This window comes from Mandrillus leucophaeus, unplaced genomic scaffold (assembly GCF_000951045.1).
Source record: "Mandrillus leucophaeus isolate KB7577 unplaced genomic scaffold, Mleu.le_1.0 Scaffold1025, whole genome shotgun sequence".
In the NCBI taxonomy this organism is placed as follows: Eukaryota; Metazoa; Chordata; class Mammalia; order Primates; family Cercopithecidae; genus Mandrillus; species Mandrillus leucophaeus.
In genome coordinates this window covers 336235-350128 of record NW_012098377.1, presented here as the reverse complement: position 1 = coordinate 350128, position 13894 = coordinate 336235, and the positions used below count along the sequence as shown (strand labels likewise).

Below are 13894 nucleotides of genomic sequence, written 5' to 3'. Positions count from 1 at the left end.
TATATCCACAGGGGATTGATTCTGGTACCGTTGTGCACACTAAAATATGCAGGTGCTCAATTTCTTGACATGAAATGGTGTGATATTTTTATATAACCTACCCACATTCTCCTGTATACTTTAAATAATTTCTAGTGTTCTTACAATACCTAATACAATATAAATGCCATGTAAGTGTCTGCTATACTGTATTTTTTAGAGAATAGGGAAAGGAAAAAAAATCTGTACCTGTTCAGTATGGATGCAGTCATCATTTTTTTTCTCTTCCTTTTCTGAACATATGATTTGCAATTTGGTGAATCCTGAATGTGGAACCCACGGATAAGGAGAACCCGCTATGCTTTCTTGTTTAAGATATTTTTATTTTGGGTCTGTATTAGAACAAGTAAGCTACTCTAACCAAAAGAAACATGTTTTCCATTTTTAAAATTACTTACAATTTAGTCATTTTTTATGAATGTGGGTCTTTGTCTATAAAATTGACACTAGAGAAAGAAGATGCAAACAGAAAAAAATTAACATTGATAGAGCTTAGATGAGACATGATTCAATGTCATTTAGATGGAGAAAAACTCAGGAAATAGAAGGATATAAGAAGGTGGGAGGGGTAGTCTCATTTGCCTTGAGGGATGCCTTTCCAACCTTTTCTACCCTGGTTGGCATTCCAGGAGGGTAGCTTCTATGTACTTCATCAGCAGAATTCTTTACCTCCTGGTTTCTGATTGAGTTGAGACTTGGATTTTTCAGACACTGCTAGTGAGAAAGTAAAATGGTAGAGCTACTCTGGAAAACTCTTCTGCATTTTTAAGAAAACTAGTTAAACATAGGCTTAACATATAACCCAGGATTCCAACCATGGAATTTATCCTAGAGACTGGAAATCTATGTTCACTTAAAAATCTGTACACATATGTTTATAGTTGCTTTACTGATAAATGCCACATTAGAAAAAAACACAACGTCATTCCACTTTTGAATAGTGAAACACAACATAGCACAGCCAACAATGGAAGACTACTCAGTACTTTAAAAAATCAACAACAAACTATTGATAACTGCAACAACTTGGGTGAGTCTTGAGGACATTATGCTGAGAAAAAAAAGTGAAACTCAAAACATTAGATAGTGTATGATTCTATTTATATTACACACTTTAAATGACAAAATTAAAGACATGGAATAGATGAGTGATTAGAGGGATTTGGGAAGGGATATGAAATGGATATGACAGTAGGGGCAGCCCAAGGCAGTTCTTTTGTGGTGAAGATACGCTTTCGTATCTTCAATGTGAAGATGGTTATATAATAGTTATATGAATTTGTTTTGTTACATGAACCTACACAAGAACCTATGCATGTGACAAAATGTTATAGAATTATACACAAAGGTGTATCTCACTCCTAAAAGATTAGTACATGTAAATACTAGTGAAATCTGATAAGATTTGTATTGTGGATAACTGTATTGTACTGATATTAATTTCATTGTTTTGATAATACATTTATGTAACATGTCTTTATTGCTGTAGCTTGGTTGATGGGTATACAGGAAGTTTCCATTTTTTTGGTAACTTCTTGTTAGTCTACAATTCATTGAGAATGAAAAGTTAAAAAAAACAACTGAAAGGTCAATTCACTGTATGGACTACCTCCATGGATACTGCAGTCACTGAGAATGAGAACATGGGGTATGCTGGAAAGAAGTTTGTAAACTTGGCATATAGGTTAAAGATAATATGATATTTTATGTAAGCTTAAAGTATTCTTACAGTCAAAAGAAAAAGGAATATTACTGAAATCAAAATAACCAGTTGACCAGAGAGGGCCAACAGTCTTTGTTTCAATTTTCAGGTGAAATTTCTCTCCAGGGCTTCTCATTATGGACAAAATTGTTAGCTGAAGCTGTACAATTGATGATACCACGAACTCTCAGGGTAGACTCTCCTAGTAACCCCCACTCCGAACCGATGACATCACATCTAAATCCCATGCCTAGCATTGGCTGCAAGCACTGTCTTCCTGCTTCCTCTGAACTGTAGGAACCCTCACATACAGCCAAGTCCTACTATGGTATTTGTAAATCAAGTGTGAATACATAAGATACAGAATCAGCAAAGAGCTGGGCCTGGAAGAGCAATCAATCTGGATTCAGAAGGCCTGCGTTCTATATGATGAACAGTATTATAAAAGCCATCAATGCATTTTTTTTGGGGAAAAATGGAAAACAATAGGTTTCTTTACTACTTTCATAGCCACTTTATACTGTGTCCCGAGTACTCAAATTACATTTGTTACCTCCCTTCTGTGAGGGTCAATCTGAGGGGCATCCTCACTGCTGTGAGCAGCACAGAGCCCACTGTGATGTCCCATCTTCTCTTGGTGGCTCTTCTGTCTGCTTGAGTTACCTGTGAAAGGAGTAACCACTGGCAGAGAAGAGTCCTGAAGTTTGTACTGATCCTAAGTTTTCATAATGAAATGGTTTTAATTGTGGTAAAGTTTACATAACATACATTTTACTACTTTAACGATTTTTAGTATACATCTCAGTAGCTTTAAGTACATTGCCAATGAGATGTAACTGTTACCAAACAAAAATTTTTGCACTCGTTAAATAATGATTTCATACTCTCCCCATCCCTCACCATCAGGTTTCTCCTATTCTATTTTCTGTGTTCATCAATTTTCCTAGATTGGATACCAGAAAACTTTGAACTTACAATATTGTTCTTTTGTGTCTGGCTTATTTTGCTTAGCACAATGTTCTCAAGGTTCATCTATATTGCAGCATGTATCAGAATTATGTTGCAATGATAAGCTATTATCAAGATACTGTAATTGACATCAAGGAAAGGTCAGATACCTTCAATCTTGCTTCTTATGGTGACTGGCCATGAAACTAACTGAAAGTTACAGCCAGAACAACTTGTACAAAAATGAGAAGTATTCAGAATTCCTGTACAATTGAAGGAATCTGTCAGCAAATGATAAAAGGTTTTAAGACAATTTCTACATTGAAACCAATACTGAGGTTGCAGATGGCCAAATTAGAATTCGTGTCATATTTATAGACTCTACACTTGTCCATTTGTCCATGAAGAGCTAAGTAAGTACTTACTAGTTCTCAAGGGGAAGGGACCATGGTTATCTTTACTTGAAACTAAGGCCAACATGTCACCACGCCACGGACAAATGACAGCAGAGGACTTTACATAAAACCCATTTCCTAGACTGTTTCTATGAATGCAGAGAATCTGTCTCTAAGGACATTGTTTTCCCCTATATCTGAGAATTCAGTGAAATTTAGAGGCAGCAGAACTCACTTATCCAGAATGAGCTTCCTCCCTGCAGCAATACCCCTAATCATAGAAGGAAACATGATTTTTAGGTGAACATAGTCTGAGAGAAAGATAAGGAATCTTCCCTTTGATACTGTCAGGTAGGAAATAGTTATAAAACAGGGCTTTCCAGTTCTGTACAGGAATTCTTTCCATCTCAATAAAAATTGAAAGTAAAAGTTTTCAGTATGAAAAATTTAATGGAAGTTAACAGGGAAATTTGTTAGAAATATGAAGAAAGATCTAAACAGTGTACTTTCAAATTAATGCTTTATCTTAGTAAAACTAGAAATGTGAGATTAAAAATAAAACTATTTGAAGATATTGGGGGAATCATTGAGGCATTTCTGAGGCACAAAGATGAGAAAAATGCATATAATTGTCAGGGTGGCAGGGCAGTGTTGGTCTCAAAGTCCCGTCTGACTGACAGGGCAGAGGTTCTTCCTCACTGCCCCAGTCTGCTTCCCGACAGCTCCAGAGTTTCCTCAGGAAGCCGCCCTCCACCTTCATCCACCTCAGGTGTGTCCTGCAGAACCCTCTGGTGAACCAGCTAGAGAGTCTTCCTGTTTTGACGCTGCCTAAAGGAGCCCAAGAATAAGTAAATCATGGGGTTGCCACTGTTGTTAACAGCGGACAGGAAAATGGAAACTAGACGAACATGACAATATAAGACTCCCAAATCCATGTGGATCCAGAAAAATAGGAAAAACTGAATGCTGAAGGGCAGACCGCAGAGGAAGAAGATCAACACTGTGAGCAGGATGGTCACGTACAGCCTGGTCAGGGGCATCTTCTAGGATCCACAAAGGATCCTGACCAGCAGGACCAGGCTGGACCCACAGAGAACCACAAATAAAAAAATCAGCCTCATGACTGTGATGAAATCAGATGTTTGACACCAAACAGAATCAGCACCACTAAGCAGGAAGCCACAGAACATACACTCCAGGATCCTCTGCAGCAGGGACAGGACCCAGAACAGGACACAACGACTGCTGACAGGCATGTGGGGCGGTGGCAGCGGTACCAGATGGGCCACAGGACGGACAGGCAGCACTTGGTGCCGATAGCAGTCAGCATGCTCAGGCCTATAAAGTAGGCAAAGGTCATCACAGTGGTGAAATAGGTGGAGAAGGAAAGGAAGAAGTCACTGTAGAAATTCATGGTTTCTAAAATCTGGGAGAGGAGGCAGAGGAAGTTGGCCCCAGCCAGGTTGAGGATGTAGAGGGAGAAGGTGTTCCTGTGCATGCAGGAGCCAGAGCATGACTGCATTTCCTGCCAGCCTGACCAGGTCAACGATGAGGAGCAGCAACATGAGGATCATGATCTCCATGCCACAATGTTGAAGATGGGCCTCCTCAGTCCTATCGACTGATGTCAGTTCTGTACCCAAGGCTGGGATGGTTGGATCCATGCACAGAACCCCTAGGCTTGTGCCCTTGGGAACACAAACAAGATGTGATCAGCAGCTGTATGATCTCTGATTTCACATACATTCTATTATGTGAGAATTATTGTCCCCATTTTACACAGGAGAGAAACAGAGGCTTGCAGAGAATAAGCCACCTGTCAAAAGGTGAGGAGTGCTCAACTCCAGTTTCAAATCCAAATCTGACTCTAAAGCCTGGGCTCTCTCTATTGCAATACAATTTTTCTACTGACATGGGAAAAACATTATGATCAAAACATCCCCACTCAACTGGCCAGGGCTGTGGATCCAAGCATTACTCCATCTTGGTCAGAAATTTTCTCTCAGGTGCAGGAGTTTGGGTAAAGAGGTGGACACCCTCATGATAAAAGTGGTCATCATGGATGAAAATGAAGGCCAGGCATTATTGACATGAGGAAAATGTGATGTTTTGCTAGGACAAGTGTGATGATGACTGGGCCTGGTGAGCTAGAAATGGCTCAGTGTGTGTCTATCATTACAGAGAGGAGCACTTTTATATCCCCAGTGCCTAGCTCCATGCGAAGCACACTGTGTTTTGTGTAAATATTCATTCAGTGAATAAATGCATGAATGAAGAGCCTAATGGTAGTGATAGCTTTGGATTAAAAGGAAAATAAAAACACAAAGGCATTAGAACACACACATATAATGAGATGTAAAAATTTCATTCATCAGAATTTTATTTGTTCTGTCTGTGTTAAAAGGCATTATTGATATGTGCCCAAATACCCGAAGTTGACCACCGATGTGCCTTTGAAATGATGACTTGGTGTGGCTTTGCTGAGCACCTAGAATCTCTTTTGTACACAGTGTTGGGGCAGGGTGTGGTCTGAGCTGAATTGCTCAGCAATACGGAAGAGGAAAGAGTAAGTGCGGGTGAGGTCTGAGTGCCGCTGAAAGAGGTAATTGAAATGTGGCAATATCTTTGGAGGACTCTTAACTGTTCTGCTGGATGTACACAGTGCAAAACTACTTGATTCTGTCTCGTAGGGGATCTTTGGTAGAGTTTCTCTGTTGGTGCAAACATTTGTGTGAGAGGAGTCCATGAGGGGAAATAGGAGTTCAGTGCTCGGAATGCAAAGAGAGATGTTCATGTAGATTTCAACTGGTGAAACAGGACTAGCTCATATCTGGCTGAAAAACAGCAGCTGATTGAGGGTTTATTAGGGATTGTCTTAATGCTCTCAAGAGCCTAGGAGATAAGAGTTAGTATTATTCCTGTATGGCAGAGAATGCACTTAGAGCACAAAAAGAGTGAGTTATTTGTCCCTGGCCTTATATAGTGTGGATTTGGACCCAGCAGAGGTGCCTCAAGGTCCATCCTTTTCACCCACCCTTTGGACCCAGCACCACCACTGTATGTCGATTATACATGATAGAGGGGGAAGGCAGAGGAGTGGCTCTCAAATTTAACCCAAGTTGGCAGTCAAAATTTTGGGTTGGAAAAAAAAAGCTAACCTAAACAAACTCCAGATAGAGAATGAGAAACAAATCAAACAGGGAACCAAATAGAGGTGAATGAAATCCAGTTAGGAACAAATGGAGGAGCTCCTTTCTGCATCACAAAGGCTGCCTTTTCTCTGGAAAGACAAGGATGCACAGGGGCTGGAAGCCTCCAGGTGGAAAGAAGACACACCCTCCTCTGGGAGTACAGAGGAGCATCAGGAGTGGATGAATCCATCCTGAGCTCTCTTAGAGAGAAAAGCTGCCACAGCCTTCGTTGTCCTGAAAAGGAAATTAATGGAAAACTAGAACCTCTGTTAACCACATTGAGGATACTTAAGGTTAAGAGTTTGTCCATCTATTTTTAGGACATGATATATTTGCCTTCCTCATGAAACCTGCAGCTCCATAAAAACTAAGCTATGCCTGTTCTGGTTCACTATAATATTGCCAATATTTAGCACGTGTTCCTCAAAGACCATCTATTGTAATATCCTCATATGACATAAGCAGCTGAGGCTTAAAGAATCCAAGGATCTTCCTGAGATTATAGCATGAAGAGCAGATCCAGTATAAGCCCCTGGTCCTTGGAGCCCTGCATGAGACTTCTCTACTGTTCTCTGCTTCATCAATCATTATTTTCGAAGAGCTCCTGAAAAATCTTGACGTGAGCACAGAATCTGAGACAGTCAGGAGCTTTAGAGTCTACTGCATTGCCCCAATATCAATTTTCCTTTTCAATCACACAACAATTATGAGCATTTAAAAGCAGCACAAGGACCCACATCCCAGTTTTCCGTGATGCTGGATGACATCATATGACCAAGTTCTGGTCAATGGGAAGTGAGCAGATGTGATGTAAGCAAGTCCTGGCTCATGGGATCAATAGGAGGAGCACAACCTTCCCTTCCCCTCTTCCTTCTCCATCAGGCTGGAATGCTGAGCCGGTTGGCAGGCAGTAGGACCACAAGAATGAGAGCAACTCTCTAGACATTAGGGAGCAGCAATTTTTAGAGTCCTAATGTATGACGCCTTGGAGCCTCCAGCTCAGGTCTTAAATATAGTCACTCCTGGGTTTCCACAGGGGATTGGTTCTAGAACCCCTGCACACACCAAAATCTGCCCATGTTCAATTTCCTTATAGAAAATGATGTAGTATTTGAATATAACCTATGAACTTTCTCCTTTATACTTTAAATTATTTCTAGACCACTTATAATACCTATTAAAATGTAAGTGCTATGTAAATAATCGTTATATGATATTGTTTAGGAAATAATGACAAGAAATGTCTGTACCTGCTCAGCACCTATACAGCTACTCCTGTCCTCCTTTTTTTGGAATATGTTATACCTGTGGTTTGTTCAATCTGTGGATTCAGAACCTGCTGACATGGAGTGACAACTGTACTTTCTTGTTGAAGATATTCGTACTTTGTATCTCTTTTAGAGCAGCCAAACTTACATTCTAACCAAAAGGAATATGTTTTCTCTTTTTAAAATTACATTTCATTTGAAGGGGTGGCCTGCCCCTCCACGCCTGTGGGTCCATCTCATCAGGTGGGACGAGAGACTGAGAAAAGAAATAAGACACAGAGACAAAGTATAGAGAAACAACAGTGGGCCCAGGAGAACGGTACTCAGGATACCAAGGACCTGCACAGGCACCGGTCTCTGGGTTCCCTCAGTTTTTATTGATTATTATTTTCATTATCTCAGCAAGAGGAATGCGGTAGGAGAGCAGGGTGATAATAGGGAGAAGGTCAGCAAGAAAACACGTGAGCAAAACAATCTATGTCACAATTAAGTTCAAGGGGAGGTACTACGCCTGGATGTGCATGCAGGCCAGATTTATGTTTCTCTCAGCCCAAGCATCTCAGTGGAGTAAAGAATAGCAAAGCAGCATTGCTGCCAACATGTCTCACCTCCCGCCATAGGGCAGTTTTTCTCCTATCTCGGAATTGAACAAATGTACAACTGGGTTTTATACCGAGACGTTCCGTTCCCAGGGGCAGGCAGGAGATAGTGGCCTTCCTCTATCTCAACTGCAAGAGGCTTTCCTCTTTTACTAATCCACCTCAGCACAGACCCTTTATGGATGTCGGACTGGGGGAGGTCAGGTCTTTCTCATCCCACCAGGCTATATTTCAGACTATCACATGGGGAGAAACCTTGGACAATACCCGGCTTTCCAGGGCAGAGGTCCCTGCGGCTTTTCGCAGTGCGTTGTGCCCTGGTTTATTGAGACTAGAGAATGGCAATGACTTTTACCAAGCATACTGCTTGTAAACATTTTGTTAACAAGGCACGTCCTGCACAGCTCTAGATCCCTTAAACCTTGATTCCATACAATACATGTTTCTGTGAGCACAAGGTTGGGGCAAAGTGGCTGGGGCAAAGTTACAAATTAACAGCATCTCACCAAAGCAATTTTTCAAGGTACAGGTCAAAATGGCATTTCTTATGTCTTCCCTTTCTACATAGACACAGTAACAGTCGGATCTTTCTTTCTTTTCCCTACATCATTTCCTAGGCATTTTTTGATAAATGCAGGTATTTCTCCATAAAATTGACAATAGAGAAAGAATTTCCAAACATAAAAAAAACTCTGATGGATACAGCTGAAATGAGACATGATTCAATGAGATTTAGAGAAAACCCCAGGAGGTAGGAGGAAGCTATAGAAAGGTGAGGTGAGAGAGATAGTTTCATTTGCCATGAGGATTTGCTTCCCAATCTTCTCTACCCTATTTGATATCCCAAGAGGGTGGCTTCTCTGTACCTCACCAGTGATATTCTTTTCCTTTTGGTTTCTGGTTGAACTGAGACACTGAGAGACACTGGTAGGAGACTGGAAGGCAGGAGGAGAGTGATTTGGAATTTTCACCATCTGGACCTCTGCCTTTATGACTGTGCGTTGGTGACGAAGGGCTTCTCCACCTGCCTGCTCATCCTCTCCCAACCCTACAGCTACAGCTATGGCTATGGCTATACTCTCAACAGTAACTGCTCCTTCCCTGTCCCTTTAAGCTTAGGGGAGGAAGCAGTGCTCCACCACTGCCATTTAGGGTGCTTCCCTAGGCATTGTCTTTTCCCCTTGACCCTGCCCATCTTTGTACATAGTCCCCTCATGAAACATTCCTCATTTATTTCATTTTGGACCATCTGTTTCTTCCTTAGACCTTTCCAGATAGGCAAAGAAAAATAACTTTGAAAAGTAAGTAAAATAATAAGACCCCTTTACCACAGTTCGGTTGTAGGAAACAATGCCTTGCATATCCCCTTGCTCCTTAAGTGAATTTGGAAAGCATCATTATCTCCATGAAAGCAGATTGAATGGTTGGAATAAAGGGGGTGATATGGAGAGATGGATTAGAGGGAGGAAGGTCTGCTGACCCCATCTGAAACTCCCACAGTCTGGGCTGCCAGCACTGTTTCCAGAAGGAAGCTTCATGTCTCCTGCCTTTTCTTGAAGGAAACTTATGACCCTCTGTGTATAGGACCCCAAGATGGAAACACAGGTTTGTGAACTTATAGCAAAAACAATAACTTGCTGTGGAAAGAGAGAGTTCTTGGTACATACCCTTACCTTTTCCTCCTCCTTCTGTCCAAAGATGAAGAGCTGCCCCTTGCTAAAGGGGTAGAGCCTTTCTGGGATTCAGTGACTTCAGAGCTCTCTTCTGTGTTGGGTCATTTAGGAGATGCCTACAAGAGCTGGAATGAGAACTGGCGACCAATCCAGGTTTATGAAGATGCAGACAGCCTGTGATTTCCTGTATGAGGACTGCGGGCAAATCAGAGGCCACAGCTGTTTGAGCCGCAATCCCTAACTAAGATGTTTCTTGGCCTCTGCCATTATCAATACATATCTGCCACTCTCATCGTGTCCCATCTCATTCAACTTCCTGTAAGTAATTGCTGTTCTGACCTTTACAATTTATTATGGACCTAGGTATCAATATCAAGCAACGTGAGCTTGTTTTGTGAGGCTTTATAACTAAAAGCTAAAGTAGATCATAGGGTCTTTCAGGGCTCACAATGGCTTGATCCCACTCGTGTGTGTGTGTGTTGGGGGGGTTTGGTTTTCTAGGTCCATGATTAATTTCTGCTCAAAGACAAAGTGGAAAACTCGAGAATGGAAAATGTTACCTTGTAGTTCACACTCTTTTAATCCCTTAGTCCCATAAAATAAACATTCTAAAGTATAAGCAGTAGAAATAACGTAAACTCTATTGAAACTTAAGTAAATTAGTTTTTTTCAGACTTGGTGGAGGTCCTTTTGCTGAACACTATACTCTGTTGTGAAAAGAACACACCTTCAATGAAGAAATCCTTGGCCTATTTCACCATTTCTCCAACATTGAATAAAAGACATTTTTTAAATTCAGTTTCTTCTCCAACTGCAGCAAAAAGGCAAGGAGGAGTCTGTTTCAGGAACCTGAATCAATTCCTATGAAAGCCTTGTTCACTTAGAACAAGCCTTTAATTTGTTCTGTTTCTATATCAAGGTCTATGTCATGAAAGCAGGGCCAAGTGGCAGTCCTCGTTTTAACCAAAGGGCCAATGAACCCAGCACCTATGCTGGCCTTGACATCGCTGAGAGGTACGATAAAGTCCCTTGGCACACTTTTTTTGTCAGGTTGGTGAGACAGAGAAAGGTGGGTCTTTGCCAGGCAGATGGGCAAATTTCCAATACCCTGTTGAGTGTTAACAATCTATTTTGGTTTGTGCCTCAGGAGAGAGTTAGATATCTTTGGCTCTGTAGACAGCCAGGGCCATGGTTCTTACCTTTTCCACAATTGGAAGCTGAACATCACACAGGAAGTGGAATCAGCTTCTTTTACTTGCAGCTTCTCTCACAGCCCAAGCCAAGTCCACCAACCGTTTTCCACCAACCGGCCAGTGATAGCAGGGGACTGCATCAAAGGCACCAGCCCGTTTTGTGAGCTCACACACCAAGTCAATCTCAGCACCGGTGTGGATCTTGAAGACCTTCAGAGTCACCATAATGGGAACCCCAAAAAGCTGAGCAATCTGAATTTGCTGCTGGAGGTTACAGCAGCCATCTGCCACCAACTGGACGTTCTTTTCTTTATATTCTTTCTTAAGAGGAACACCAGCCGTTACACTTGGCCTGCCTCTGTGCATCTTCAGAGCTTGCACCATTGCCAGCAACACAACCACACTGGGCACCAAGCTGGAAGCTTGGCACTTGTTGTTGAAAATTTTCTCCATTCCAATGTCAGCACAAAAGCCAGCTTTAGTCACTACAAAGCCTTCTTCACCAACCAGTTTCAGGGCAATTTTATCAGCCAACACTGAAGAGTTGCCATGAGCGATGTTCGCAAAAGGGCCCACGTGTACGAATACGAGTGTCCGTATCAGGGTCTGCATCAGATTTGGTTTCATTGCATCTTTCATCAAAACTGTCAAAACACTGGTCACCCCCAAATCATTTGGTGTCACAGGCTGCCTGGTTTTGTCACTGGCCACCACTATCCTTCCCAGCCATGTCTTCATGTCCGAGAGGTTGTCTGTAAGGGCCGGCACCACCATGATCCCGCTGGCCACCATGATGTCAAACAGAATCTGCCAAGGAGTCCTTCTCTGTGTTTGCCTGCCTGATGGTTATTTTTTCGTAGAAATCAGTCGTTTGAATTGAGTTTTTTTATTTCCATAGGTTATTGGGGAACAGGTGGTGTTTGGTTACATGAGTAAGTTCTTTAGTTGTGATTTGTAAGATTTTGGTGTACCCATCAATCGAGCAGTATACTCTGCACCCAATTTGTAGTCTTTTATCCCTCATCCCCTTCCCACCCTTTCCCCCTGAGTTCCCAAAGTTCATTGTGTCATTCTTATGGCTTTGCATCCTCATAGCTTAGTTTCCACATATCAGTGAGAACATACAATGTTTGGTTTTCCATTCCTGAGTTACTTCACTTTGAATAATAGTCTCCAGTCTCATCCAGGTCACTGAGAATGCCATTAAATCATTCCTTTTTATGGCTGAGTTGTACTCCATTATGTAGTATATATATATATGTAGTATGTGTGTGTATATAGATATACAGTGTGTGTGTATATATATATGTACACTACTGTTTATATATATAATAGTTTCTTTACCCACTTGCTGATTGATGGGAATTTTGGTTAGTTCCACATTTCTGCAACTGTGAGTTGTGCTGCTATAAACATGCGTGTGCAACTATCTTTCTCGTATAATGACTTCTTTTCCTCTGGGTAGATACCCAGTAGTGGGATTGCCAGATCAAATGGTAGTTCTACTTTTAGTTCTTTAAGGAATCTCCAAAGTGTTTTCCATAGTAGTTGTCCTTGTTTACATTCCCACCGGCAGTGTAGATCACCGCATCCATGCCGACATCTACTATTGTTTTGGAAAAAGTGGTCATTTTTATTCAATACTCTCTGCCATGCGATGTGGAAGGGTTGGTGTCGAGACAGGCAAATTTACTCACTTCCTCTTCTGTCAGTGTGCTTGGATCCATCTTATTCTCAGTTCTTTTTTAGTCGAGCAATCAGAGAATTTCTGAAAATTCTCTGACACTGTTCATTAAAGGAATCTCAGCCGACTATACAGAGCCTTGTCTGCACATTTTCATGCAGAATCCTTGAGTAGATGGCAGCAGCTGGTAAGTTATTGGCAACTGTGATGGCATGGATGTCTCCAGTTAAGTGAAGGTTGAACTCTTCCATGGGGATGATTTGGGCATATCCACTACCCGTGGCTCCTTCTTTCACTCCAAAAGTCGGTCCTTGGGAAGGCTGCCTCATACAGGCAAAGGAGGTGACAAGCAGGTGCATGGTCAGAGCCTGCACAACCCAGTCATAACTGTGCTCGTCCCTTCTCCTAGAGGGGTGGGCGTGATCCCAGTGACTAAGACGTATTCTCCATCTGCTTGATCCTTCAACCTTCCTAGCACAGACAAAAACTTTGTCTTTATTTTTGTCATAGATTTTAATTTCATCTGCAAGCAATCCCAACTCATTATGGGTAAATGGATCAGTAGAAAGTTCTGCTTGACTCCATTTGGAACTCCTGCAGTCTGAGCTGCCAGCCTCTCCCATCTCATCCCATGTGGCCCACCTCCCTGTAATCAATTGTTGTTGTAGACCTTTAAATGCCCCTTTGAACCTAGGTTCAACGTTAAGCAATGTGAGAGTGTATTGTGGGGCTTTATAAATAAAGAAAAGGTATATCAGAATGTCATCCAAGGCTCACCATGGCCTGACCACAGTTGACTTTTTTCTTTCATATATTTTAAAAATCACAGTGGTTATTGCATTCATACGTCTACTTTTGTTCCAACGACAGAGAAGTGCATGCAAAGTGAAAGTCTCCTGAGTCTCTTTCTTGAAAAGCCACCACTTGCTACACTTGCCATTCTTATTTGATGATTATTATTAGCTGTGAATAGTAAGCTTATATTTATGTTTTGCATTTATTAGTATTATCAAGTGGATCAACTTACTTTTCTTATAAAATGTAAGTAGCACACATAGAATATCTTTCTTTCTCCACTTCATGAAATTTGTTGTTTATTTTTATTTAGTGTAAATATTAACATTTTCTAGTCTTATTTCCTATGACTTCCTTTCATTTAAGTTATTTCAATTAGAAACTATTTCAAATATTCAGAAAACTTC

The 13894-nt window shown here is 41.3% G+C and overlaps 2 pseudogenes; both read right to left on the bottom strand.

Annotated features, from left to right (window-relative positions):
• Positions 1 to 3779: 3779 nt before the first annotated feature.
• On the bottom strand, positions 3780 to 4582 carry LOC105537728 (annotated as a pseudogene).
• Positions 4583 to 10695: 6113 nt separating this feature from the next.
• LOC105537721 lies at positions 10696 to 13315 on the bottom strand (annotated as a pseudogene).
• Positions 13316 to 13894: the final 579 nt, after the last annotated feature.